Genomic DNA, 26,548 nt, shown 5'->3' on the forward strand with positions numbered 1-26,548 from the left:
TCCGGCACGTCACTGGTCGAGTCGTCTTGGGGCGGGGTTGAAGCGCGAGGGCCGGCCCCCTCCCTCGGCAATCCCCTCTACCCCTCTACCCCTACTGCTAACAACCCCTGCACCCCACCCCCTACTCTAGTCTAGTCTCGCCCTACTCTAGTCTAGTCTCGTCGTTGTCGTCCGTCACCGTGGAGCAGCGCAAGGGTACTGAGGGGCCGTGCGCGGGTATCGTGGAGTAATGGGGGTCATCGCTTCTCGGCCTTTTGGCTCAGATCAAGTGTAGTTTCTGTTCTTGTCAGTTTAATATCTGATAGGTCTCCCACGGGGGCGACCAGTTCTTATTAAGCAGATTTTTGCAAACAGGGAGTGGGAACGAGGGCTCGCTCCGTCCGCTCCGCGCATCGCCCCGGTATCGCAGCTCCTCCGGGGAACGGTGCACTCTTTCTAAGCGTGTCAAAGGGAAACCCTGTGGGTGTGGTGAGGTGAGTGAGGTGAGTGAGGTGAGTGAGGTGAGTGAGGTGAGTGAGGTGAGTGAGGTGAGTGAGGTGAGTGAGGTGAGTGAGGTGAGTGAGGCCGGGTGTCATCATCATGCCCCCACCAGTCATATGCTTAAAATCTCGAGTTGCTGGACGCAGCAGCAGCAGCAGCAGTCTCTACTTGATGGCTCTCACATCTCGTTGTGTAACTTACTGTAGCATTGCGAGTCATACGTTCATAAGTGAAGATGTGGACTTATGGGTTGTTCTTGGGCATAAAAGGAATTGTGAAGCATTGTTCTGTGGATTCTCAATCTCCTGAGACCTTCTCCTCAGCTCTGGCTTTGTCCTTGTCATTCCTCACCCACCTCTGGCTTTCCATCTCTGGTTTACAATAATCATGATGGTGTAGGTAAGAGTCCACCCACCTAAGAGTCCACCTTCCTTTTGTGACACACGTTTGCCTCGCAATTGATTTCATTCATTTGCCATGTTATTTCATGTACGTTTCATTTGAACGTACTTACTTACCTTGACCATTCTTGCTCTTATTGAACCCATCGAGTCAAATAAGCAAGTGTAATTCCATTGGTATTGGCCTCATTTGGCGGTTCATGTTAATACACTGTTGAGTTTCCCCATCTTCCTTTAAACCATAGGGGAATCATTTTCAGTTGTTTGGACAATATTTACCCCCCCTAGAGGAGTGCGTGCGTGCGTGCGTGCGTGCGTGCGTGCGTGGACCAACCAATCAACCAATCAACCAACCAACCAACCAACCAACCAACCAACCAACCAACCAACCAACAAACTAGTGAATAAATGCCCAAAAATAAGGAATACGCCGGTGAGGCGAAGCCCTTTTCCTTTGGCCTGCCGTTTTCCCGCCCTTTTACTTAAAAAAAAAAAAAAAAAAAAAAAAAAATTGGGGGGATTGTTTGTTTGTTTGTTTGTTTACAACTAGGTGGTCGTCGGTCAAGGTCTAACCCTAGCCCTAACCCTAAAAGGTGGGATGATGATGATGATCCAAAATTCGGAACGCTTCACGGATTTGCGTGTCATCCTTTCGCAGGGGCCATGCTAATCTTCTCTGTATCGATCCAATTTTATTAGATGTGCTGCCGTAGCAAGCACAAGACAGGCAGCTGCACCGACCCCTATATATCCGGCACGTCACTGGTCGAGTCGTCTTGGGGCGGGGTTGAAGCGCGAGGGCCGGCCCCCTCCCTCGGCAATCCCCTCTACCCCTCTACCCCTACTGCTAACAACCCCTGCACCCCACCCCCTACTCTAGTCTAGTCTCGCCCTACTCTAGTCTAGTCTCGTCGTTGTCGTCCGTCACCGTGGAGCAGCGCAAGGGTACTGAGGGGCCGTGCGCGGGTATCGTGGAGTAATGGGGGTCATCGCTTCTCGGCCTTTTGGCTCAGATCAAGTGTAGTTTCTGTTCTTGTCAGTTTAATATCTGATAGGTCTCCCACGGGGGCGACCAGTTCTTATTAAGCAGATTTTTGCAAACAGGGAGTGGGAACGAGGGCTCGCTCCGTCCGCTCCGCGCATCGCCCCGGTATCGCAGCTCCTCCGGGGAACGGTGCACTCTTTCTAAGCGTGTCAAAGGGAAACCCTGTGGGTGTGGTGAGGTGAGTGAGGTGAGTGAGGTGAGTGAGGTGAGTGAGGTGAGTGAGGTGAGTGAGGTGAGTGAGGTGAGTGAGGTGAGTGAGGTGAGTGAGGTGAGTGAGGCCGGGTGTCATCATCATGCCCCCACCAGTCATATGCTTAAAATCTCGAGTTGCTGGACGCAGCAGCAGCAGCAGCAGTCTCTACTTGATGGCTCTCACATCTCGTTGTGTAACTTACTGTAGCATTGCGAGTCATACGTTCATAAGTGAAGATGTGGACTTATGGGTTGTTCTTGGGCATAAAAGGAATTGTGAAGCATTGTTCTGTGGATTCTCAATCTCCTGAGACCTTCTCCTCAGCTCTGGCTTTGTCCTTGTCATTCCTCACCCACCTCTGGCTTTCCATCTCTGGTTTACAATAATCATGATGGTGTAGGTAAGAGTCCACCCACCTAAGAGTCCACCTTCCTTTTGTGACACACGTTTGCCTCGCAATTGATTTCATTCATTTGCCATGTTATTTCATGTACGTTTCATTTGAACGTACTTACTTACCTTGACCATTCTTGCTCTTATTGAACCCATCGAGTCAAATAAGCAAGTGTAATTCCATTGGTATTGGCCTCATTTGGCGGTTCATGTTAATACACTGTTGAGTTTCCCCATCTTCCTTTAAACCATAGGGGAATCATTTTCAGTTGTTTGGACAATATTTACCCCCCCTAGAGGAGTGCGTGCGTGCGTGCGTGCGTGCGTGCGTGGACCAACCAATCAACCAATCAACCAACCAACCAACCAACCAACCAACCAACCAACCAACCAACCAACAAACTAGTGAATAAATGCCCAAAAATAAGGAATACGCCGGTGAGGCGAAGCCCTTTTCCTTTGGCCTGCCGTTTTCCCGCCCTTTTACTTAAAAAAAAAAAAAAAAAAAAATTGGGGGGATTGTTTGTTTGTTTGTTTGTTTACAACTAGGTGGTCGTCGGTCAAGGTCTAACCCTAGCCCTAACCCTAAAAGGTGGGATGATGATGATGATCCAAAATTCGGAACGCTTCACGGATTTGCGTGTCATCCTTTCGCAGGGGCCATGCTAATCTTCTCTGTATCGATCCAATTTTATTAGATGTGCTGCCGTAGCAAGCACAAGACAGGCAGCTGCACCGACCCCTATATATCCGGCACGTCACTGGTCGAGTCGTCTTGGGGCGGGGTTGAAGCGCGAGGGCCGGCCCCCTCCCTCGGCAATCCCCTCTACCCCTCTACCCCTACTGCTAACAACCCCTGCACCCCACCCCCTACTCTAGTCTAGTCTCGCCCTACTCTAGTCTAGTCTCGTCGTTGTCGTCCGTCACCGTGGAGCAGCGCAAGGGTACTGAGGGGCCGTGCGCGGGTATCGTGGAGTAATGGGGGTCATCGCTTCTCGGCCTTTTGGCTCAGATCAAGTGTAGTTTCTGTTCTTGTCAGTTTAATATCTGATAGGTCTCCCACGGGGGCGACCAGTTCTTATTAAGCAGATTTTTGCAAACAGGGAGTGGGAACGAGGGCTCGCTCCGTCCGCTCCGCGCATCGCCCCGGTATCGCAGCTCCTCCGGGGAACGGTGCACTCTTTCTAAGCGTGTCAAAGGGAAACCCTGTGGGTGTGGTGAGGTGAGTGAGGTGAGTGAGGTGAGTGAGGTGAGTGAGGTGAGTGAGGTGAGTGAGGTGAGTGAGGTGAGTGAGGTGAGTGAGGTGAGTGAGGTGAGTGAGGTGAGTGAGGTGAGTGAGGCCGGGTGTCATCATCATGCCCCCACCAGTCATATGCTTAAAATCTCGAGTTGCTGGACGCAGCAGCAGCAGCAGCAGTCTCTACTTGATGGCTCTCACATCTCGTTGTGTAACTTACTGTAGCATTGCGAGTCATACGTTCATAAGTGAAGATGTGGACTTATGGGTTGTTCTTGGGCATAAAAGGAATTGTGAAGCATTGTTCTGTGGATTCTCAATCTCCTGAGACCTTCTCCTCAGCTCTGGCTTTGTCCTTGTCATTCCTCACCCACCTCTGGCTTTCCATCTCTGGTTTACAATAATCATGATGGTGTAGGTAAGAGTCCACCCACCTAAGAGTCCACCTTCCTTTTGTGACACACGTTTGCCTCGCAATTGATTTCATTCATTTGCCATGTTATTTCATGTACGTTTCATTTGAACGTACTTACTTACCTTGACCATTCTTGCTCTTATTGAACCCATCGAGTCAAATAAGCAAGTGTAATTCCATTGGTATTGGCCTCATTTGGCGGTTCATGTTAATACACTGTTGAGTTTCCCCATCTTCCTTTAAACCATAGGGGAATCATTTTCAGTTGTTTGGACAATATTTACCCCCCCTAGAGGAGTGCGTGCGTGCGTGCGTGCGTGCGTGCGTGGACCAACCAATCAACCAATCAACCAACCAACCAACCAACCAACCAACCAAGCAACCAACAAACTAGTGAATAAATGCCCAAAAATAAGGAATACGCCGGTGAGGCGAAGCCCTTTTCCTTTGGCCTGCCGTTTTCCCGCCCTTTTACTTAAAAAAAAAAAAAAAAAAAAAAAAAATTGGGGGGATTGTTTGTTTGTTTGTTTGTTTACAACTAGGTGGTCGTCGGTCAAGGTCTAACCCTAGCCCTAACCCTAAAAGGTGGGATGATGATGATGATCCAAAATTCGGAACGCTTCACGGATTTGCGTGTCATCCTTTCGCAGGGGCCATGCTAATCTTCTCTGTATCGATCCAATTTTATTAGATGTGCTGCCGTAGCAAGCACAAGACAGGCAGCTGCACCGACCCCTATATATCCGGCACGTCACTGGTCGAGTCGTCTTGGGGCGGGGTTGAAGCGCGAGGGCCGGCCCCCTCCCTCGGCAATCCCCTCTACCCCTCTACCCCTACTGCTAACAACCCCTGCACCCCACCCCCTACTCTAGTCTAGTCTCGCCCTACTCTAGTCTAGTCTCGTCGTTGTCGTCCGTCACCGTGGAGCAGCGCAAGGGTACTGAGGGGCCGTGCGCGGGTATCGTGGAGTAATGGGGGTCATCGCTTCTCGGCCTTTTGGCTCAGATCAAGTGTAGTTTCTGTTCTTGTCAGTTTAATATCTGATAGGTCTCCCACGGGGGCGACCAGTTCTTATTAAGCAGATTTTTGCAAACAGGGAGTGGGAACGAGGGCTCGCTCCGTCCGCTCCGCGCATCGCCCCGGTATCGCAGCTCCTCCGGGGAACGGTGCACTCTTTCTAAGCGTGTCAAAGGGAAACCCTGTGGGTGTGGTGAGGTGAGTGAGGTGAGTGAGGTGAGTGAGGTGAGTGAGGTGAGTGAGGTGAGTGAGGTGAGTGAGGTGAGTGAGGTGAGTGAGGTGAGTGAGGCCGGGTGTCATCATCATGCCCCCACCAGTCATATGCTTAAAATCTCGAGTTGCTGGACGCAGCAGCAGCAGCAGCAGTCTCTACTTGATGGCTCTCACATCTCGTTGTGTAACTTACTGTAGCATTGCGAGTCATACGTTCATAAGTGAAGATGTGGACTTATGGGTTGTTCTTGGGCATAAAAGGAATTGTGAAGCATTGTTCTGTGGATTCTCAATCTCCTGAGACCTTCTCCTCAGCTCTGGCTTTGTCCTTGTCATTCCTCACCCACCTCTGGCTTTCCATCTCTGGTTTACAATAATCATGATGGTGTAGGTAAGAGTCCACCCACCTAAGAGTCCACCTTCCTTTTGTGACACACGTTTGCCTCGCAATTGATTTCATTCATTTGCCATGTTATTTCATGTACGTTTCATTTGAACGTACTTACTTACCTTGACCATTCTTGCTCTTATTGAACCCATCGAGTCAAATAAGCAAGTGTAATTCCATTGGTATTGGCCTCATTTGGCGGTTCATGTTAATACACTGTTGAGTTTCCCCATCTTCCTTTAAACCATAGGGGAATCATTTTCAGTTGTTTGGACAATATTTACCCCCCCTAGAGGAGTGCGTGCGTGCGTGCGTGCGTGCGTGCGTGGACCAACCAATCAACCAATCAACCAACCAACCAACCAACCAACCAACCAACCAACCAACCAACCAACAAACTAGTGAATAAATGCCCAAAAATAAGGAATACGCCGGTGAGGCGAAGCCCTTTTCCTTTGGCCTGCCGTTTTCCCGCCCTTTTACTTAAAAAAAAAAAAAAAAAAAAAAAAAAATTGGGGGGATTGTTTGTTTGTTTGTTTGTTTACAACTAGGTGGTCGTCGGTCAAGGTCTAACCCTAGCCCTAACCCTAAAAGGTGGGATGATGATGATGATCCAAAATTCGGAACGCTTCACGGATTTGCGTGTCATCCTTTCGCAGGGGCCATGCTAATCTTCTCTGTATCGATCCAATTTTATTAGATGTGCTGCCGTAGCAAGCACAAGACAGGCAGCTGCACCGACCCCTATATATCCGGCACGTCACTGGTCGAGTCGTCTTGGGGCGGGGTTGAAGCGCGAGGGCCGGCCCCCTCCCTCGGCAATCCCCTCTACCCCTCTACCCCTACTGCTAACAACCCCTGCACCCCACCCCCTACTCTAGTCTAGTCTCGCCCTACTCTAGTCTAGTCTCGTCGTTGTCGTCCGTCACCGTGGAGCAGCGCAAGGGTACTGAGGGGCCGTGCGCGGGTATCGTGGAGTAATGGGGGTCATCGCTTCTCGGCCTTTTGGCTCAGATCAAGTGTAGTTTCTGTTCTTGTCAGTTTAATATCTGATAGGTCTCCCACGGGGGCGACCAGTTCTTATTAAGCAGATTTTTGCAAACAGGGAGTGGGAACGAGGGCTCGCTCCGTCCGCTCCGCGCATCGCCCCGGTATCGCAGCTCCTCCGGGGAACGGTGCACTCTTTCTAAGCGTGTCAAAGGGAAACCCTGTGGGTGTGGTGAGGTGAGTGAGGTGAGTGAGGTGAGTGAGGTGAGTGAGGTGAGTGAGGTGAGTGAGGTGAGTGAGGTGAGTGAGGTGAGTGAGGTGAGTGAGGTGAGTGAGGCCGGGTGTCATCATCATGCCCCCACCAGTCATATGCTTAAAATCTCGAGTTGCTGGACGCAGCAGCAGCAGCAGCAGTCTCTACTTGATGGCTCTCACATCTCGTTGTGTAACTTACTGTAGCATTGCGAGTCATACGTTCATAAGTGAAGATGTGGACTTATGGGTTGTTCTTGGGCATAAAAGGAATTGTGAAGCATTGTTCTGTGGATTCTCAATCTCCTGAGACCTTCTCCTCAGCTCTGGCTTTGTCCTTGTCATTCCTCACCCACCTCTGGCTTTCCATCTCTGGTTTACAATAATCATGATGGTGTAGGTAAGAGTCCACCCACCTAAGAGTCCACCTTCCTTTTGTGACACACGTTTGCCTCGCAATTGATTTCATTCATTTGCCATGTTATTTCATGTACGTTTCATTTGAACGTACTTACTTACCTTGACCATTCTTGCTCTTATTGAACCCATCGAGTCAAATAAGCAAGTGTAATTCCATTGGTATTGGCCTCATTTGGCGGTTCATGTTAATACACTGTTGAGTTTCCCCATCTTCCTTTAAACCATAGGGGAATCATTTTCAGTTGTTTGGACAATATTTACCCCCCCTAGAGGAGTGCGTGCGTGCGTGCGTGCGTGCGTGCGTGGACCAACCAATCAACCAATCAACCAACCAACCAACCAACCAACCAACCAACCAACCAACCAACAAACTAGTGAATAAATGCCCAAAAATAAGGAATACGCCGGTGAGGCGAAGCCCTTTTCCTTTGGCCTGCCGTTTTCCCGCCCTTTTACTTAAAAAAAAAAAAAAAAAAAAAAAAAAATTGGGGGGATTGTTTGTTTGTTTGTTTGTTTACAACTAGGTGGTCGTCGGTCAAGGTCTAACCCTAGCCCTAACCCTAAAAGGTGGGATGATGATGATGATCCAAAATTCGGAACGCTTCACGGATTTGCGTGTCATCCTTTCGCAGGGGCCATGCTAATCTTCTCTGTATCGATCCAATTTTATTAGATGTGCTGCCGTAGCAAGCACAAGACAGGCAGCTGCACCGACCCCTATATATCCGGCACGTCACTGGTCGAGTCGTCTTGGGGCGGGGTTGAAGCGCGAGGGCCGGCCCCCTCCCTCGGCAATCCCCTCTACCCCTCTACCCCTACTGCTAACAACCCCTGCACCCCACCCCCTACTCTAGTCTAGTCTCGCCCTACTCTAGTCTAGTCTCGTCGTTGTCGTCCGTCACCGTGGAGCAGCGCAAGGGTACTGAGGGGCCGTGCGCGGGTATCGTGGAGTAATGGGGGTCATCGCTTCTCGGCCTTTTGGCTCAGATCAAGTGTAGTTTCTGTTCTTGTCAGTTTAATATCTGATAGGTCTCCCACGGGGGCGACCAGTTCTTATTAAGCAGATTTTTGCAAACAGGGAGTGGGAACGAGGGCTCGCTCCGTCCGCTCCGCGCATCGCCCCGGTATCGCAGCTCCTCCGGGGAACGGTGCACTCTTTCTAAGCGTGTCAAAGGGAAACCCTGTGGGTGTGGTGAGGTGAGTGAGGTGAGTGAGGTGAGTGAGGTGAGTGAGGTGAGTGAGGTGAGTGAGGTGAGTGAGGTGAGTGAGGTGAGTGAGGTGAGTGAGGCCGGGTGTCATCATCATGCCCCCACCAGTCATATGCTTAAAATCTCGAGTTGCTGGACGCAGCAGCAGCAGCAGCAGTCTCTACTTGATGGCTCTCACATCTCGTTGTGTAACTTACTGTAGCATTGCGAGTCATACGTTCATAAGTGAAGATGTGGACTTATGGGTTGTTCTTGGGCATAAAAGGAATTGTGAAGCATTGTTCTGTGGATTCTCAATCTCCTGAGACCTTCTCCTCAGCTCTGGCTTTGTCCTTGTCATTCCTCACCCACCTCTGGCTTTCCATCTCTGGTTTACAATAATCATGATGGTGTAGGTAAGAGTCCACCCACCTAAGAGTCCACCTTCCTTTTGTGACACACGTTTGCCTCGCAATTGATTTCATTCATTTGCCATGTTATTTCATGTACGTTTCATTTGAACGTACTTACTTACCTTGACCATTCTTGCTCTTATTGAACCCATCGAGTCAAATAAGCAAGTGTAATTCCATTGGTATTGGCCTCATTTGGCGGTTCATGTTAATACACTGTTGAGTTTCCCCATCTTCCTTTAAACCATAGGGGAATCATTTTCAGTTGTTTGGACAATATTTACCCCCCCTAGAGGAGTGCGTGCGTGCGTGCGTGCGTGCGTGCGTGGACCAACCAATCAACCAATCAACCAACCAACCAACCAACCAACCAACCAACCAAGCAACCAACAAACTAGTGAATAAATGCCCAAAAATAAGGAATACGCCGGTGAGGCGAAGCCCTTTTCCTTTGGCCTGCCGTTTTCCCGCCCTTTTACTTAAAAAAAAAAAAAAAAAAAAAAAAAATTGGGGGGATTGTTTGTTTGTTTGTTTGTTTACAACTAGGTGGTCGTCGGTCAAGGTCTAACCCTAGCCCTAACCCTAAAAGGTGGGATGATGATGATGATCCAAAATTCGGAACGCTTCACGGATTTGCGTGTCATCCTTTCGCAGGGGCCATGCTAATCTTCTCTGTATCGATCCAATTTTATTAGATGTGCTGCCGTAGCAAGCACAAGACAGGCAGCTGCACCGACCCCTATATATCCGGCACGTCACTGGTCGAGTCGTCTTGGGGCGGGGTTGAAGCGCGAGGGCCGGCCCCCTCCCTCGGCAATCCCCTCTACCCCTCTACCCCTACTGCTAACAACCCCTGCACCCCACCCCCTACTCTAGTCTAGTCTCGCCCTACTCTAGTCTAGTCTCGTCGTTGTCGTCCGTCACCGTGGAGCAGCGCAAGGGTACTGAGGGGCCGTGCGCGGGTATCGTGGAGTAATGGGGGTCATCGCTTCTCGGCCTTTTGGCTCAGATCAAGTGTAGTTTCTGTTCTTGTCAGTTTAATATCTGATAGGTCTCCCACGGGGGCGACCAGTTCTTATTAAGCAGATTTTTGCAAACAGGGAGTGGGAACGAGGGCTCGCTCCGTCCGCTCCGCGCATCGCCCCGGTATCGCAGCTCCTCCGGGGAACGGTGCACTCTTTCTAAGCGTGTCAAAGGGAAACCCTGTGGGTGTGGTGAGGTGAGTGAGGTGAGTGAGGTGAGTGAGGTGAGTGAGGTGAGTGAGGTGAGTGAGGTGAGTGAGGTGAGTGAGGTGAGTGAGGTGAGTGAGGCCGGGTGTCATCATCATGCCCCCACCAGTCATATGCTTAAAATCTCGAGTTGCTGGACGCAGCAGCAGCAGCAGCAGTCTCTACTTGATGGCTCTCACATCTCGTTGTGTAACTTACTGTAGCATTGCGAGTCATACGTTCATAAGTGAAGATGTGGACTTATGGGTTGTTCTTGGGCATAAAAGGAATTGTGAAGCATTGTTCTGTGGATTCTCAATCTCCTGAGACCTTCTCCTCAGCTCTGGCTTTGTCCTTGTCATTCCTCACCCACCTCTGGCTTTCCATCTCTGGTTTACAATAATCATGATGGTGTAGGTAAGAGTCCACCCACCTAAGAGTCCACCTTCCTTTTGTGACACACGTTTGCCTCGCAATTGATTTCATTCATTTGCCATGTTATTTCATGTACGTTTCATTTGAACGTACTTACTTACCTTGACCATTCTTGCTCTTATTGAACCCATCGAGTCAAATAAGCAAGTGTAATTCCATTGGTATTGGCCTCATTTGGCGGTTCATGTTAATACACTGTTGAGTTTCCCCATCTTCCTTTAAACCATAGGGGAATCATTTTCAGTTGTTTGGACAATATTTACCCCCCCTAGAGGAGTGCGTGCGTGCGTGCGTGCGTGCGTGCGTGGACCAACCAATCAACCAATCAACCAACCAACCAACCAACCAACCAACCAACCAACCAACAAACTAGTGAATAAATGCCCAAAAATAAGGAATACGCCGGTGAGGCGAAGCCCTTTTCCTTTGGCCTGCCGTTTTCCCGCCCTTTTACTTAAAAAAAAAAAAAAAAAAAAAAAAAAATTGGGGGGATTGTTTGTTTGTTTGTTTGTTTACAACTAGGTGGTCGTCGGTCAAGGTCTAACCCTAGCCCTAACCCTAAAAGGTGGGATGATGATGATGATCCAAAATTCGGAACGCTTCACGGATTTGCGTGTCATCCTTTCGCAGGGGCCATGCTAATCTTCTCTGTATCGATCCAATTTTATTAGATGTGCTGCCGTAGCAAGCACAAGACAGGCAGCTGCACCGACCCCTATATATCCGGCACGTCACTGGTCGAGTCGTCTTGGGGCGGGGTTGAAGCGCGAGGGCCGGCCCCCTCCCTCGGCAATCCCCTCTACCCCTCTACCCCTACTGCTAACAACCCCTGCACCCCACCCCCTACTCTAGTCTAGTCTCGCCCTACTCTAGTCTAGTCTCGTCGTTGTCGTCCGTCACCGTGGAGCAGCGCAAGGGTACTGAGGGGCCGTGCGCGGGTATCGTGGAGTAATGGGGGTCATCGCTTCTCGGCCTTTTGGCTCAGATCAAGTGTAGTTTCTGTTCTTGTCAGTTTAATATCTGATAGGTCTCCCACGGGGGCGACCAGTTCTTATTAAGCAGATTTTTGCAAACAGGGAGTGGGAACGAGGGCTCGCTCCGTCCGCTCCGCGCATCGCCCCGGTATCGCAGCTCCTCCGGGGAACGGTGCACTCTTTCTAAGCGTGTCAAAGGGAAACCCTGTGGGTGTGGTGAGGTGAGTGAGGTGAGTGAGGTGAGTGAGGTGAGTGAGGTGAGTGAGGTGAGTGAGGTGAGTGAGGTGAGTGAGGTGAGTGAGGTGAGTGAGGCCGGGTGTCATCATCATGCCCCCACCAGTCATATGCTTAAAATCTCGAGTTGCTGGACGCAGCAGCAGCAGCAGCAGTCTCTACTTGATGGCTCTCACATCTCGTTGTGTAACTTACTGTAGCATTGCGAGTCATACGTTCATAAGTGAAGATGTGGACTTATGGGTTGTTCTTGGGCATAAAAGGAATTGTGAAGCATTGTTCTGTGGATTCTCAATCTCCTGAGACCTTCTCCTCAGCTCTGGCTTTGTCCTTGTCATTCCTCACCCACCTCTGGCTTTCCATCTCTGGTTTACAATAATCATGATGGTGTAGGTAAGAGTCCACCCACCTAAGAGTCCACCTTCCTTTTGTGACACACGTTTGCCTCGCAATTGATTTCATTCATTTGCCATGTTATTTCATGTACGTTTCATTTGAACGTACTTACTTACCTTGACCATTCTTGCTCTTATTGAACCCATCGAGTCAAATAAGCAAGTGTAATTCCATTGGTATTGGCCTCATTTGGCGGTTCATGTTAATACACTGTTGAGTTTCCCCATCTTCCTTTAAACCATAGGGGAATCATTTTCAGTTGTTTGGACAATATTTACCCCCCCTAGAGGAGTGCGTGCGTGCGTGCGTGCGTGCGTGCGTGGACCAACCAATCAACCAATCAACCAACCAACCAACCAACCAACCAACCAACCAACCAACCAACCAACAAACTAGTGAATAAATGCCCAAAAATAAGGAATACGCCGGTGAGGCGAAGCCCTTTTCCTTTGGCCTGCCGTTTTCCCGCCCTTTTACTTAAAAAAAAAAAAAAAAAAAAAAAAAAATTGGGGGGATTGTTTGTTTGTTTGTTTGTTTACAACTAGGTGGTCGTCGGTCAAGGTCTAACCCTAGCCCTAACCCTAAAAGGTGGGATGATGATGATGATCCAAAATTCGGAACGCTTCACGGATTTGCGTGTCATCCTTTCGCAGGGGCCATGCTAATCTTCTCTGTATCGATCCAATTTTATTAGATGTGCTGCCGTAGCAAGCACAAGACAGGCAGCTGCACCGACCCCTATATATCCGGCACGTCACTGGTCGAGTCGTCTTGGGGCGGGGTTGAAGCGCGAGGGCCGGCCCCCTCCCTCGGCAATCCCCTCTACCCCTCTACCCCTACTGCTAACAACCCCTGCACCCCACCCCCTACTCTAGTCTAGTCTCGCCCTACTCTAGTCTAGTCTCGTCGTTGTCGTCCGTCACCGTGGAGCAGCGCAAGGGTACTGAGGGGCCGTGCGCGGGTATCGTGGAGTAATGGGGGTCATCGCTTCTCGGCCTTTTGGCTCAGATCAAGTGTAGTTTCTGTTCTTGTCAGTTTAATATCTGATAGGTCTCCCACGGGGGCGACCAGTTCTTATTAAGCAGATTTTTGCAAACAGGGAGTCGGAACGAGGGCTCGCTCCGTCCGCTCCGCGCATCGCCCCGGTATCGCAGCTCCTCCGGGGAACGGTGCACTCTTTCTAAGCGTGTCAAAGGGAAACCCTGTGGGTGTGGTGAGGTGAGTGAGGTGAGTGAGGTGAGTGAGGTGAGTGAGGTGAGTGAGGTGAGTGAGGTGAGTGAGGTGAGTGAGGTGAGTGAGGCCGGGTGTCATCATCATGCCCCCACCAGTCATATGCTTAAAATCTCGAGTTGCTGGACGCAGCAGCAGCAGCAGCAGTCTCTACTTGATGGCTCTCACATCTCGTTGTGTAACTTACTGTAGCATTGCGAGTCATACGTTCATAAGTGAAGATGTGGACTTATGGGTTGTTCTTGGGCATAAAAGGAATTGTGAAGCATTGTTCTGTGGATTCTCAATCTCCTGAGACCTTCTCCTCAGCTCTGGCTTTGTCCTTGTCATTCCTCACCCACCTCTGGCTTTCCATCTCTGGTTTACAATAATCATGATGGTGTAGGTAAGAGTCCACCCACCTAAGAGTCCACCTTCCTTTTGTGACACACGTTTGCCTCGCAATTGATTTCATTCATTTGCCATGTTATTTCATGTACGTTTCATTTGAACGTACTTACTTACCTTGACCATTCTTGCTCTTATTGAACCCATCGAGTCAAATAAGCAAGTGTAATTCCATTGGTATTGGCCTCATTTGGCGGTTCATGTTAATACACTGTTGAGTTTCCCCATCTTCCTTTAAACCATAGGGGAATCATTTTCAGTTGTTTGGACAATATTTACCCCCCCTAGAGGAGTGCGTGCGTGCGTGCGTGCGTGCGTGCGTGGACCAACCAATCAACCAATCAACCAACCAACCAACCAACCAACCAACCAACCAACCAACAAACTAGTGAATAAATGCCCAAAAATAAGGAATACGCCGGTGAGGCGAAGCCCTTTTCCTTTGGCCTGCCGTTTTCCCGCCCTTTTACTTAAAAAAAAAAAAAAAAAAAAAAAAAAATTGGGGGGATTGTTTGTTTGTTTGTTTGTTTACAACTAGGTGGTCGTCGGTCAAGGTCTAACCCTAGCCCTAACCCTAAAAGGTGGGATGATGATGATGATCCAAAATTCGGAACGCTTCACGGATTTGCGTGTCATCCTTTCGCAGGGGCCATGCTAATCTTCTCTGTATCGATCCAATTTTATTAGATGTGCTGCCGTAGCAAGCACAAGACAGGCAGCTGCACCGACCCCTATATATCCGGCACGTCACTGGTCGAGTCGTCTTGGGGCGGGGTTGAAGCGCGAGGGCCGGCCCCCTCCCTCGGCAATCCCCTCTACCCCTCTACCCCTACTGCTAACAACCCCTGCACCCCACCCCCTACTCTAGTCTAGTCTCGCCCTACTCTAGTCTAGTCTCGTCGTTGTCGTCCGTCACCGTGGAGCAGCGCAAGGGTACTGAGGGGCCGTGCGCGGGTATCGTGGAGTAATGGGGGTCATCGCTTCTCGGCCTTTTGGCTCAGATCAAGTGTAGTTTCTGTTCTTGTCAGTTTAATATCTGATAGGTCTCCCACGGGGGCGACCAGTTCTTATTAAGCAGATTTTTGCAAACAGGGAGTGGGAACGAGGGCTCGCTCCGTCCGCTCCGCGCATCGCCCCGGTATCGCAGCTCCTCCGGGGAACGGTGCACTCTTTCTAAGCGTGTCAAAGGGAAACCCTGTGGGTGTGGTGAGGTGAGTGAGGTGAGTGAGGTGAGTGAGGTGAGTGAGGTGAGTGAGGTGAGTGAGGTGAGTGAGGTGAGTGAGGTGAGTGAGGTGAGTGAGGTGAGTGAGGCCGGGTGTCATCATCATGCCCCCACCAGTCATATGCTTAAAATCTCGAGTTGCTGGACGCAGCAGCAGCAGCAGCAGTCTCTACTTGATGGCTCTCACATCTCGTTGTGTAACTTACTGTAGCATTGCGAGTCATACGTTCATAAGTGAAGATGTGGACTTATGGGTTGTTCTTGGGCATAAAAGGAATTGTGAAGCATTGTTCTGTGGATTCTCAATCTCCTGAGACCTTCTCCTCAGCTCTGGCTTTGTCCTTGTCATTCCTCACCCACCTCTGGCTTTCCATCTCTGGTTTACAATAATCATGATGGTGTAGGTAAGAGTCCACCCACCTAAGAGTCCACCTTCCTTTTGTGACACACGTTTGCCTCGCAATTGATTTCATTCATTTGCCATGTTATTTCATGTACGTTTCATTTGAACGTACTTACTTACCTTGACCATTCTTGCTCTTATTGAACCCATCGAGTCAAATAAGCAAGTGTAATTCCATTGGTATTGGCCTCATTTGGCGGTTCATGTTAATACACTGTTGAGTTTCCCCATCTTCCTTTAAACCATAGGGGAATCATTTTCAGTTGTTTGGACAATATTTACCCCCCCTAGAGGAGTGCGTGCGTGCGTGCGTGCGTGCGTGCGTGGACCAACCAATCAACCAATCAACCAACCAACCAACCAACCAACCAACCAACCAACCAACCAACCAACAAACTAGTGAATAAATGCCCAAAAATAAGGAATACGCCGGTGAGGCGAAGCCCTTTTCCTTTGGCCTGCCGTTTTCCCGCCCTTTTACTTAAAAAAAAAAAAAAAAAAAAAAAAAAATTGGGGGGATTGTTTGTTTGTTTGTTTGTTTACAACTAGGTGGTCGTCGGTCAAGGTCTAACCCTAGCCCTAACCCTAAAAGGTGGGATGATGATGATGATCCAAAATTCGGAACGCTTCACGGATTTGCGTGTCATCCTTTCGCAGGGGCCATGCTAATCTTCTCTGTATCGATCCAATTTTATTAGATGTGCTGCCGTAGCAAGCACAAGACAGGCAGCTGCACCGACCCCTATATATCCGGCACGTCACTGGTCGAGTCGTCTTGGGGCGGGGTTGAAGCGCGAGGGCCGGCCCCCTCCCTCGGCAATCCCCTCTACCCCTCTACCCCTACTGCTAACAACCCCTGCACCCCACCCCCTACTCTAGTCTAGTCTCGCCCTACTCTAGTCTAGTCTCGTCGTTGTCGTCCGTCACCGTGGAGCAGCGCAAGGGTACTGAGGGGCCGTGCGCGGGTATCGTGGAGTAATGGGGGTCATCGCTTCTCGGCCTTTTGGCTCAGATCAAGTGTAGTTTCTGTTCTTGTCAGTTTAATATCTGATAGGTCTCCCACGGGGGCGACCAGTTCTTATTAAGCAGATTTTTGCAAACAGGGAGTCGGAACGAGGGCTCGCTCCGTCCGCTCCGCGCATCGCCCCGGTATCGCAGCTCCTCCGGGGAACGGTGCACTCTTTCTAAGCGTGTCAAAGGGAAACCCTGTGGGTGTGGTGAGGTGAGTGAGGTGAGTGAGGTGAGTGAGGTGAGTGAGGTGAGTGAGGTGAGTGAGGTGAGTGAGGTGAGTGAGGTGAGTGAGGTGAGTGAGGCCGGGTGTCATCATCATGCCCCCACCAGTCATATGCTTAAAATCTCGAGTTGCTGGACGCAGCAGCAGCAGCAGCAGTCTCTACTTGATGGCTCTCACATCTCGTTGTGTAACTTACTGTAGCATTGCGAGTCATACGTTCATAAGTGAAGATGTGGACTTATGGGTTGTTCTTGGGCATAAAAGGAATTGTGAAGCATTGTTCTGTGGATTCTCAATCTCCTGAGACCTTCTCCTCAGCTCTGGCTTTGTCCTTGTCATTCCTCACCCACCTCTGGCTTTCCATCTCTGGTTTACAATAATCATGATGGTGTAGGTAAGAGTCCACCCACCTAAGAGTCCACCTTCCTTTTGTGACACACGTTTGCCTCGCAATTGATTTCATTCATTTGCCATGTTATTTCATGTACGTTTCATTTGAACGTACTTACTTAACTTGACCATTCTTGCTCTTATTGAACCCATCGAGTCAAATAAGCAAGTGTAATTCCATTGGTATTGGCCTCATTTGGCGGTTCATGTTAATACACTGTTGAGTTTCCCCATCTTCCTTTAAACCATAGGGGAATCATTTTCAGTTGTTTGGACAATATTTACCCCCCCTAGAGGAGTGCGTGCGTGCGTGCGTGCGTCGACCAACCAATCAACCAACCAATCAACCAACCAACCAATCAACCAACCAACCAATCAACCAATCAACCAACCAACCAACCAACAAACTAGTGAATAAATGCCCAAAAATAAGGAATACGCCGGTGAGGCGAAGCCCTTTTCCTTTGGCCTGCCGTTTTCCCGCCTTTTTACTTAAAAAAAAAATTGGGGGGATTGTTTGTTTGTTTGTTTGTTTACAACTAGGTGGTCGTCGGTCAAGGTCTAGCCCTAACCCTAAAAGGTGGGATGATGATGATCCAAAATTCGGAACGCTTCACGGATTTGCGTGTCATCCTTTTCGCAGGGGCCATGCTAATCTTCTCTGTATCGATCCAATTTTATTAGATGTGCTGCCATAGCGAGCACAAGACAGGCAGCTGCACCAACCCCTATATATCCGGCACGTCACTGGTCGAGTCGTCTTGGGGCGGGGTTGAAGCGCGAGGGCCGGCCCCCTCCCTCGCCATCCCCTCTACCCCTCTACCCCTACTGCTAACAACCCCTGCACCCCACCCCCTACTCTAGTCTAGTCTCGCCCTACTCTAGTCTAGTATGGTCGTTGTCGTCCGTCGCCGTGGAGCAGCGCAAGGGTACTGAGGGGCCGTGCGCGGGTATCGTGGAGTAATGGGGGTCATCGCTTCTCGGCCTTTTGGCTCAGATCAAGTGTAGTTTCTGTTCTTGTCAGTTTTATATCTGATAGGTCTCCCACGGGGGCGACCAGTTCTTATTAAGCAGATTTTTGCAAACAGGGAGTCGGAACGAGGGCTCGCTCCGTCCGCTCCGCGCATCGCCCCGGTATCGCAGCTCCTCCGGGGAACGGTGCACTCTTTCTAAGTGTGTCAAAGGGAAACCCTGTGGGTGTGGTGAGGTGAGTGAGGTGAGTGAGGTGAGTGAGGTGAGTGAGGTGAGTGAGGTGAGTGAGGTGAGTGAGGTGAGTGAGGCCGGGTGTCATCATCATGCCCCCACCAGTCATATGCTTAAAATCTCGAGTTGCTGGACGCAGCAGCAGCAGCAGTCTCTACTTGATGGCTCTCACATCTCGTTGTGTAACTTACTGTAGCATTGCGAGTCATACGTTCATAAGTGAAGATGTGGACTTATGGGTTGTTCTTGGGCATAAAAGGAATTGTGAAGCATTGTTCTGTGGATTCTCAATCTCCTGAGACCTTCTCCTCAGCTCTGGCTTTGTCCTTGTCATTCCTCACCCACCTCTGGCTTTCCATCTCTGGTTTACAATAATCATGATGGTGTAGGTAAGAGTCCACCCACCTAAGAGTCCACCTTCCTTTTGTGACACACGTTTGCCTCGCAATTGATTTCATTCATTTGCCATGTTATTTCATGTACGTTTCATTTGAACATACTTACTTAACTTGACCATTCTTGCTCTTATTGAACCCATCGAGTCAAATAAGCAAGTGTAATTCCATTGGTATTGGCCTCATTTGGCGGTTCATGTTAATACACTGTTGAGTTTCCCCATCTTCCTTTAAACCATAGGGGAATCATTTTCAGTTGTTTGGACAATATTTACCCCCCCTAGAGGAGTGCGTGCGTGCGTGCGTCGACCAACCAATCAACCAACCAATCAACCAACCAATCAACCAACCAATCAACCAACCAACCAACCAACCAACCAACCAACCAACAAACTAGTGAATAAATGCCCAAAAATAAGGAATACGCCGGTGAGGCGAAGCCCTTTTCCTTTGGCCTGCCGTTTTCCCGCCTTTTTACTTAAAAAAAAAAATTGGGGGGATTGTTTGTTTGTTTGTTTGTTTACAACTAGGTGGTCGTCGGTCAAGGTCTAGCCCTAACCCTAAAAGGTGGGATGATGATGATCCAAAATTCGGAACGCTTCACGGATTTGCGTGTCATCCTTTCGCAGGGGCCATGCTAATCTTCTCTGTATCGATCCAATTTTATTAGATGTGCTGCCGTAGCGAGCACAAGACAGGCAGCTGCACCAACCCCTATATATCCGGCACGTCACTGGTCGAGTCGTCTTGGGGCGGGGTTGAAGCGCGAGGGCCGGCCCCCTCCCTCGCCATCCCCTCTACCCCTCTACCCCTGGGTGGGTGTGCTCTCGCCGAAGGCTTGAGCACACCCAATAACAATGTTTTTGTTTTTCAACAGATTCTATTATACCCACCACCTTCATTCACCTTCTTTGAACATCTACCTACTCGCTTCTCGGCCTTTTGGCTCAGATCAAAAAATTGCATCTGGGCCTTATCGAGGTATCGAGCGCCATTGAGGTGACAGTGGCAGACGGCGGTATTTCGGGAGGCTGTGGACCTGGCGTCGGCATGCTGGAGGCGGACGGGAACTGCGGCGGTGAGTCTGGGGCGGGGAGGGTTGGCGGTACTGGTAGTCGAGCGATGTATGGGGCACCGGTACCGTGCTTAGGGGGGATGGCCGCTGGGCCAAGTACCGTGGGAGGGTTTGCCCCGACCACGGAGGGAGCGGCTGGGGTCGCGGCGGCGGTCCCGCGGAGGACCCCGGCCGGCGGACTGCAGGCCTGGGGGGATGGTGTGTCCCATGCGCCGGGGCCGGAGGCTGGCCGATTTGTTGGCGGCGGGGACGGAGGCGGGGTCCCCAGTGCGGCCGGAGGTCCGAGCGGCGAGGGAGCTCCTGGTGGCAGAGCGCCTGGCGGAGGTGTGCCGGGAGACGGTGGTGCGCTTGGCGGCGGAGCGCTTGGCGGCGGCGGAGCGTTTGGCGGCGGCGGAGCGTTTGGCGGCGGAGCGCTTGGCGGCGGAGGAGTGCAGGCTGGCGGCGGAGCGCTTGGCGGAGGAGCGTTTGGCGGCGGAGCACTTGGCGGCGGCGGAGCGCCGGCTGGCGGCGGAGCGCCGGGCGGAGGCGGAGCGCCGGGCGGAGGCGGAGCGCCGGGCGGAGGAGGAGCGCCGGGCGGAGGAGGAGCGCCGGGCGGAGGAGGAGCGCCGGGCGGAGGAGGAGCGCCGGGCGGAGGAGCGCCGGGCGGAGGAGCGCCGGGCGGTGGAGGGCCGGGCGGTGGAGGGCCGGCTGGCGGCGGTGGTGGCGCCTCTGGTGGCGGGAGGCCGGGGGGACGCCCACAGACGGGGATGAAGAACTCTCTCCGGTTCTCATGGAGGGACCCGGAGGTGGCGAGGCTGTCGCGAGAGGCGTTCACCCGGCAGGTGGTGATCGCCATTTTAAAACTGACGCCGGCGGAGGTCCTGTGTCTGCAGGACAACGTACAGGAGAGGGGGTTCGACGTCACCCTAAAGACGGCCGCGATTGCGGCGTCCGTGCTGGGGTTGGTGCGGGCCCAGAGGGCAGTGGTGCCCCTGGGCTCTTATGAGGTGGTGGACCTGGACCGGCAAAATTTCCGGGTGGTAACGGTCCATTTATATAATGGCAACGTGCCGGAGCAGGCGGTGGCGGCCTTTCTTGGCCGCTATGGGGACGTCAAGTCAGGGGCCCGGTACGTCCTGGACTCATTGGGGTACTGGACGGGGCGGCACCAGTACCAGATGCTGCTGGGTGAGGACGGGGCGGGGATGGACGGGCTGCAGCACCCCCCGGCCTATTTTTCCATCGGGAGTGACAGGGGCTATTTGTTCTACGCTCGCCAGCCCCCTTGCTGCAGGCGGTGTCGCCGGGTGGGGCACACGGAGGTGACGTGTGGGGGGCCCCGCTGCGGTGTGTGTGGTGAGGAGGGGCACGTGGCACGGAACTGCCACGTGCCAAAGACCTGCCACCGCTGTGGTGCGGCGGGGCACCTGATGAGGTCGTGCCCTGCCCGGGAGAGGAGTTATGCGGGTGCCGCAGCGAGGGAGGCTGGTGCCCCTGTCACCCCAGGCGCCGCCCCCGTTGCCCGGGTCGTTCCGGAGACGGCGGTGGAGAGGGAGGAGGCGGCGGATGAGGAGGTCACCACGTCCTCTCCGGATGGAGAGGTCACTGCGGAGGGGTTGCGGCGGATGACGCAGGTCCTGGACATTTTGACGGCGCAGGCGGAGGTGGCCCTGGAGGCGGGGCGGTTGAGGCTAGGGTCGGGTGGCGGGGATGAGGGGTTGGAAAGGGCTGGAGGTGGCGGGGCGAGCCCGGATGGGCTCGTACGGCTGCAGCTGGCCCTGGACGATATTGATGGTGGGGGGGTGGGGGGTTCGAGGAACCCCCGCAGGAAGGCGAGTGTACTGACGGAGGGGGAGCCGGGTGTGTCAGGGGGGGCGGGGAGTAAGAGGGGGAAGGGGAAGAAGGGTAGACGAGGCGGGGAGGGGGGGAAAGGGCGGACTCTGCCCAGTTCAATGCCCGACACCCCGGTGGAGTTAGGTGGGGGGTTCATGGAGGGCGAGGTGGGGGTGGGGGAGCCAAACCCGGTTCCGGCCTCCTGGGGGGAAAGGATAGAGACGGAGGAGGGGGAGGGGAGTGGGAGTGGGAGTGGGGTGGGGGAGGATTTGTATGGTTAGGATGTGTGGGTTTTGGTGGTTTTTGTTCTTTTATTTCTGTATAATGTCTTTCACTGTTTGCACTTTTAATTTGCGGGGATTGAGGGACAGGGTGAAGAGGGCGGCTGTTTTCTCTTTTTTGGGGGGTTTGAATTTCACTGTGTGTTTTGTACAGGAGGTGCATTTAAGGGATAGGGGTGATGTGGTGGGGTTTACGAGGGAATTCAGGACCTTTTTGACATTTTAATTCAAGGTAATTTTGTGCCATTTAGTTAAGTCTTGTATTTAAATCCTTGTATCCCTGTTACAGATACTATAAGGCCTTGCCCTTCTCTTGAGCAGTCACATTATCATTGATTCCTAAAGCTTCAAATAAATTCACAAAGTTAACCAAGCTTAAACTATGATGCAGATAGAAACTGAATCTTTAAAGGAACACATGCAGATTGTCTGCTTTTTCACCCTCAATCATCTCTCTAATAATGACAGGAATGTGAATTTTAGGACAGTGAGTGTCTAACAATTATCTCGATTACCGGGCAAATACAAATGTTAATGTAGCGTAAAAAAACTTATTTTTGGCAAAACTGTGTCTGCAGCGCAGTATGGTGAATTATAACCCCAATTATGACAACGGACTCAACCATTTTGCATGTCGCCTAATGACTTACATAATTAACTAAATGTCTAGATGTTTGTGGGTGTACGACAATTTAACAGAGAATCAATATCATGCTTTTTTGTTGACACAACATAAGCAATTCACACTGTAGGAAATGGCTACATCATTTGCATGAATGTACTAGGTCATTGGCATTTCGTTAAAAATAATGAGAAATTACCTTTATGATTTGCATAGGAACCTAGATAATGTAGAGGTTGAACAAGTACTTTTAAGATTTTAAATAGTGATCTGAAAAATGTAGGTCACTAGCAACATCAGCTGCATCACGGGCACTGCACAATCAATCTATAAATCCAGAAATCTGTTTGTCATCGACATCTTACTCACGACTGCATCACAGGCACAGTGCTTTTCCAGGATTGTGTGTGTGTTTCAACTACTTCATCACTGGCACTGTGCACTATCTAGCGACAGTTCCAGGAATCTGTGTTTGTCTGTTTCACCGACCTCTTAAGTCACCGACTGCACCAAGGGCACTATGCACTAGTTGTATTATTATTTATACCTTTTTAGGGGTTAACAGAGGAGATACAACAACTTTTGCTGAAGAAGCCACAAAAAAGCTTTTGGGGGCTGAAGTATGTGAACTTTTCAATTTTTTTTATTGGGGGCTGAAGTATGTGAACTATTCCAAAAAAGAATTCTGGCTTGTGACTTGCACTTGCTGTTATTGACTGAGGAGAACAGAGTCGGGTAAGGCCGTTTGCTCCTGTAAAAAAAACGACGACGCTTTGACCGTATTCGAACGGGCAAAGGTGATGACCTCCGATGACCTTTTTTTTTTTCTTTCTCAGATTCGTCAAGTTCCTGAGGAGACAGACGCCGCGGCCGGGGACTCAGATGGAGGCTGCCTTGAAATACTTCAAGCAGAGAGACGACCAGGCGCGGGCGGCCAGGCCGGGGTCCGCCGCGGCCACGTCATCGGCCGTGGCCGGCACCGGCAGCGACCCCTCTGGCATCCGTCCGCCGCCCCCGCGCCAGCCCAGGAAAAAGGGATAGGTAGGAGGTGTTGTCGTCGTCTCCTCAAACGGGGTTCTGACGCGCGCCTGCTTTCTAGAGTTAAACTCTGCGCGCGTGTGTTTTTACAGGCTCCTGGGCTCGGTCGTCTCTCAATACCTGGGGCAGCCGTCCACCCTGAGTCCTCAGGCGCTGCAGGCCAAAATGATGAAGGTCATCAAGCCTGCAGCACCAGGTGAGCTATCGATGGACCGTTTTTTTGCGGTCAAAGTGTAAAACGACCTCCGTCTCACGCCGTCTTCTTCCCTCTCTCTCAGCGGCGTCTCCTCAGCGGCCAGCTCTGCTGCACCACCACCGTGAGGCCACGGACGCAGAGCTGGCCATGGTCCTTGACGAATTCGAAGACTGTGAGTATAACGCACTTGGTTTCCAGCCTCAAAGTCATTTCTCCAGAGACTGTTGTTGTCGTTGTCTGTATTAAACCGTGCGACGTGTTTTTCTCCTCCCCCCAAACACATCCGCACACACACAAAAAGACGGGTAAGGTTGGTTCTATTTCAATATCACCGTGCCTCTGCTGTAGCATCAGTGTGTGTGTGTCTACTTAACCCAATTTTGGGGACAAATTTATGAATACACACCAGTTGATTGGGGTCGGCAAAACAATTGGGGTCCAAAACCACTGTCCCCATTTAGATTTGCCTCTGGTGGCGTTCAGAAAAATCCAAAATGTTATTCTGCCTTAAAATCTCATCTGCACTCAAAAGTGACTTTTTCAGACTTTGTGTGTGTGTATGTGGGCAGCCCCCCTCCCCTCCCCCCAATCTGTGTTTAACTCCACGTCGCCCCCTTCTGGTAGTGTGTAACAATGCATTACGAATTCCTTACGTCATACTTGTGCGTCCCTTTCCCCAATACCCAAAAGTCGCGCAAATTTTACATCATTAATTTAAAAAGTTGTGTTGTTAGCTTCTACCTTGTTGTTACTGTGCAATTCACTAGCTGTTTGCTAACATAACATCTAACCTTTGCGGAGGTTGCAGTTGCTAGAAAAACTGTAATCGAAATACATATTTGCAAAGTTTTAATTCATGATATTGACAATGTGTTATTTAGCCTATATCGCAAGTATCAATGTTCATCTAACAAGCTAACAACATAGCTACACGCTCATTAAATAAGCAAGCAATTGTTGGCTTATGAATGTGATATGCTTTACCCTGGATATTGCATGTTTGCTTGTTATCTTTCCTACTATGGATATATTAAGTGCTGAATTAAAGACCTAAATATATATAATATTTGTTTCTATTTTTACGAAACCGTAGCACAAGGCCAACCAAAGGGCTGTTAGTACTCCTAAGACCGCGTGAAGGCCCATAGCCAATATAAAAAAATTAAGAAATATATTTATTTATTGCAGTCATCCATACAAAATGTACGATACAAAATATTGTATTCTAAGATTTGAGCCCATATCATAATGTGATGAACGGAGTTTATAGACAAAAAATACGGGCCAACCACACCAATTGGAACACCTACAAGCGGAGCTAGTTCGGGTATGGCAATCGTCCAGCGCGCGTCATCCGCTCATTACCACACCTGTGTAAGCCAGCACAAGCCATTGGGCCACGTCCGATAAGGCGGCATTAAAAGGCAGTGCGGATACGCACACCCTCACCCCGGTTGTTGTATGATCAGTGCTGCTGCCGTCCTCCACCATCCCCTTCTCCCCAATGCTGTATGTTCTATCCATCAAGGGGATTATCATTGCTCCCTGCCTCATATGTATGTATGTATGTATGTATTGCATCGAGGAGGCAGGGTGCTTCCCTTGGATCATCCACTCCGCCAAAATCAAACCTAGGCTACATGTCCATGTCATGGTATCAATAAATGCTCAAATTTAATACGTGATTGTCTTGACTGAAATAGCCTAACCTAGGCTAATTGAGGAGAGACGCACAATGGCGATGAATGGAATTAATTAAAGAATTAAGTTTGGAAAGGTTGGGTGTATTTGGGAAGCAGCTGTTTCTACCATTAAATCAGTAGCCCCACAACCGAAAATCATGCCGATGAGTGGGAGAATAACAAAATTGTATTAATGTCAATGTGTAATGGGGCAGCCGGACGCGAGCGAAGCGGCCCGACGATGAGGGCGAGTCCATCAAGATGCGGTCCCCGTGGACTGTCGGGATGTTGCCCGACGGTCCCGACATCGGGTCATGTTTTTTTTATAGCCTAATCATCATAAGCCTACTTGGGGTGGGGGTTAGAATGATCATTTTATGGTTTATGGGTTAGGGCTACATTGTCATGGCTTGGTTTAGTGAACAATTTGGGTTATTTCAACACTCTCTTTTAATATAGCCTAACCGTAGCCTCATAACGCCGCGGTCGTGCTCGTCTAGTGTTCATTGACACTAGACGAGCACGTCTAACATTGTCCATTATGGACATGTTTTATGCCACACTCCCTGCTAAAACTTAACCCCCCTTCTCGTTTGGCTAATAGATGATAAACTTAACGCACTTTCAAATAAGACGTTCGACATTCGTTTAGGCCTATAAACGAATGTGTCGCCAACGCGAACAAACCACAATTGTTTTCTATAACAAAACAAACTAAATGTTGTCTTAAAGGACTCCAATAAAAAACAATTCATTCAGTAAGAACAGCGAAACTAAATTGATTACGAAGTGAATAGCAAAGTCTCTACAAGTAATTTGATAGCGGCGTCTGTTTAGACCATGTCTTATGCAGAGCAAATAATCATCTTTTAAGTTTGGGGATAAACAAATGCACAAGGGTGTCTGTACCCTAATATTGTTTGTGCTAATCCAGGACTATGTGCCACCAAAAAATTATTAGATTTTGACTACTGATGTAGTCTAGATCATGAATGGTCTGCAATGGCAGGTTTGGATTTAAAAAGACTTGGTCTACAACAAAATCAAACACATTTTTGGAAAGGTCTTAGTTTGTAGGTAAATGTATGTA

The 26,548-nt window shown here is 50.3% G+C and overlaps 24 non-coding genes across 24 annotated transcripts; 12 read left to right on the forward strand and 12 right to left on the reverse strand.

The window, feature by feature from the left end:
• Positions 1 to 238: 238 nt before the first annotated feature.
• On the forward strand, positions 239 to 435 carry LOC134030444 (U2 spliceosomal RNA). The gene has a single exon (XR_009931694.1). It is a non-coding gene; the product is annotated as a U2 spliceosomal RNA (small nuclear RNA).
• A 1,059-nt stretch (positions 436 to 1,494) lies between these two features.
• LOC134031113 (U6 spliceosomal RNA) lies at positions 1,495 to 1,601 on the reverse strand. Its single transcript, XR_009931830.1, has one exon. It is a non-coding gene; the product is annotated as a U6 spliceosomal RNA (small nuclear RNA).
• Positions 1,602 to 1,869: 268 nt separating this feature from the next.
• LOC134030455 (U2 spliceosomal RNA) lies at positions 1,870 to 2,066 on the forward strand. The gene has a single exon (XR_009931695.1). It is a non-coding gene; the product is annotated as a U2 spliceosomal RNA (small nuclear RNA).
• A 1,058-nt stretch (positions 2,067 to 3,124) lies between these two features.
• On the reverse strand, positions 3,125 to 3,231 carry LOC134031118 (U6 spliceosomal RNA). Its single transcript, XR_009931831.1, has one exon. It is a non-coding gene; the product is annotated as a U6 spliceosomal RNA (small nuclear RNA).
• Positions 3,232 to 3,499: 268 nt separating this feature from the next.
• On the forward strand, positions 3,500 to 3,696 carry LOC134030466 (U2 spliceosomal RNA). Its single transcript, XR_009931696.1, has one exon. It is a non-coding gene; the product is annotated as a U2 spliceosomal RNA (small nuclear RNA).
• A 1,073-nt stretch (positions 3,697 to 4,769) lies between these two features.
• Positions 4,770 to 4,876, reverse strand: LOC134031129 (U6 spliceosomal RNA). Its single transcript, XR_009931833.1, has one exon. It is a non-coding gene; the product is annotated as a U6 spliceosomal RNA (small nuclear RNA).
• A 268-nt stretch (positions 4,877 to 5,144) lies between these two features.
• Positions 5,145 to 5,341, forward strand: LOC134030477 (U2 spliceosomal RNA). The gene has a single exon (XR_009931697.1). It is a non-coding gene; the product is annotated as a U2 spliceosomal RNA (small nuclear RNA).
• Positions 5,342 to 6,396: 1,055 nt separating this feature from the next.
• Positions 6,397 to 6,503, reverse strand: LOC134031135 (U6 spliceosomal RNA). The gene has a single exon (XR_009931835.1). It is a non-coding gene; the product is annotated as a U6 spliceosomal RNA (small nuclear RNA).
• A 268-nt stretch (positions 6,504 to 6,771) lies between these two features.
• On the forward strand, positions 6,772 to 6,968 carry LOC134030489 (U2 spliceosomal RNA). Its single transcript, XR_009931698.1, has one exon. It is a non-coding gene; the product is annotated as a U2 spliceosomal RNA (small nuclear RNA).
• A 1,060-nt stretch (positions 6,969 to 8,028) lies between these two features.
• On the reverse strand, positions 8,029 to 8,135 carry LOC134031140 (U6 spliceosomal RNA). Its single transcript, XR_009931836.1, has one exon. It is a non-coding gene; the product is annotated as a U6 spliceosomal RNA (small nuclear RNA).
• Positions 8,136 to 8,403: 268 nt separating this feature from the next.
• LOC134030511 (U2 spliceosomal RNA) lies at positions 8,404 to 8,600 on the forward strand. Its single transcript, XR_009931700.1, has one exon. It is a non-coding gene; the product is annotated as a U2 spliceosomal RNA (small nuclear RNA).
• A 1,050-nt stretch (positions 8,601 to 9,650) lies between these two features.
• LOC134031147 (U6 spliceosomal RNA) lies at positions 9,651 to 9,757 on the reverse strand. Its single transcript, XR_009931838.1, has one exon. It is a non-coding gene; the product is annotated as a U6 spliceosomal RNA (small nuclear RNA).
• Positions 9,758 to 10,025: 268 nt separating this feature from the next.
• Positions 10,026 to 10,222, forward strand: LOC134030522 (U2 spliceosomal RNA). The gene has a single exon (XR_009931701.1). It is a non-coding gene; the product is annotated as a U2 spliceosomal RNA (small nuclear RNA).
• A 1,047-nt stretch (positions 10,223 to 11,269) lies between these two features.
• Positions 11,270 to 11,376, reverse strand: LOC134031152 (U6 spliceosomal RNA). The gene has a single exon (XR_009931839.1). It is a non-coding gene; the product is annotated as a U6 spliceosomal RNA (small nuclear RNA).
• A 268-nt stretch (positions 11,377 to 11,644) lies between these two features.
• Positions 11,645 to 11,841, forward strand: LOC134030533 (U2 spliceosomal RNA). The gene has a single exon (XR_009931703.1). It is a non-coding gene; the product is annotated as a U2 spliceosomal RNA (small nuclear RNA).
• A 1,055-nt stretch (positions 11,842 to 12,896) lies between these two features.
• LOC134031161 (U6 spliceosomal RNA) lies at positions 12,897 to 13,003 on the reverse strand. The gene has a single exon (XR_009931841.1). It is a non-coding gene; the product is annotated as a U6 spliceosomal RNA (small nuclear RNA).
• Positions 13,004 to 13,271: 268 nt separating this feature from the next.
• LOC134030857 (U2 spliceosomal RNA) lies at positions 13,272 to 13,468 on the forward strand. The gene has a single exon (XR_009931752.1). It is a non-coding gene; the product is annotated as a U2 spliceosomal RNA (small nuclear RNA).
• Positions 13,469 to 14,506: 1,038 nt separating this feature from the next.
• LOC134031166 (U6 spliceosomal RNA) lies at positions 14,507 to 14,613 on the reverse strand. Its single transcript, XR_009931842.1, has one exon. It is a non-coding gene; the product is annotated as a U6 spliceosomal RNA (small nuclear RNA).
• Positions 14,614 to 14,881: 268 nt separating this feature from the next.
• On the forward strand, positions 14,882 to 15,078 carry LOC134030544 (U2 spliceosomal RNA). Its single transcript, XR_009931704.1, has one exon. It is a non-coding gene; the product is annotated as a U2 spliceosomal RNA (small nuclear RNA).
• Positions 15,079 to 16,142: 1,064 nt separating this feature from the next.
• LOC134031172 (U6 spliceosomal RNA) lies at positions 16,143 to 16,249 on the reverse strand. Its single transcript, XR_009931843.1, has one exon. It is a non-coding gene; the product is annotated as a U6 spliceosomal RNA (small nuclear RNA).
• Positions 16,250 to 16,517: 268 nt separating this feature from the next.
• LOC134030862 (U2 spliceosomal RNA) lies at positions 16,518 to 16,714 on the forward strand. The gene has a single exon (XR_009931754.1). It is a non-coding gene; the product is annotated as a U2 spliceosomal RNA (small nuclear RNA).
• Positions 16,715 to 17,751: 1,037 nt separating this feature from the next.
• On the reverse strand, positions 17,752 to 17,859 carry LOC134031179 (U6 spliceosomal RNA). Its single transcript, XR_009931844.1, has one exon. It is a non-coding gene; the product is annotated as a U6 spliceosomal RNA (small nuclear RNA).
• Positions 17,860 to 18,126: 267 nt separating this feature from the next.
• On the forward strand, positions 18,127 to 18,323 carry LOC134030868 (U2 spliceosomal RNA). The gene has a single exon (XR_009931755.1). It is a non-coding gene; the product is annotated as a U2 spliceosomal RNA (small nuclear RNA).
• A 1,013-nt stretch (positions 18,324 to 19,336) lies between these two features.
• LOC134031091 (U6 spliceosomal RNA) lies at positions 19,337 to 19,443 on the reverse strand. The gene has a single exon (XR_009931825.1). It is a non-coding gene; the product is annotated as a U6 spliceosomal RNA (small nuclear RNA).
• Positions 19,444 to 26,548: the final 7,105 nt, after the last annotated feature.

This window comes from Osmerus eperlanus, chromosome 1 (assembly GCF_963692335.1).
Source record: "Osmerus eperlanus chromosome 1, fOsmEpe2.1, whole genome shotgun sequence".
In the NCBI taxonomy this organism is placed as follows: Eukaryota; Metazoa; Chordata; class Actinopteri; order Osmeriformes; family Osmeridae; genus Osmerus; species Osmerus eperlanus.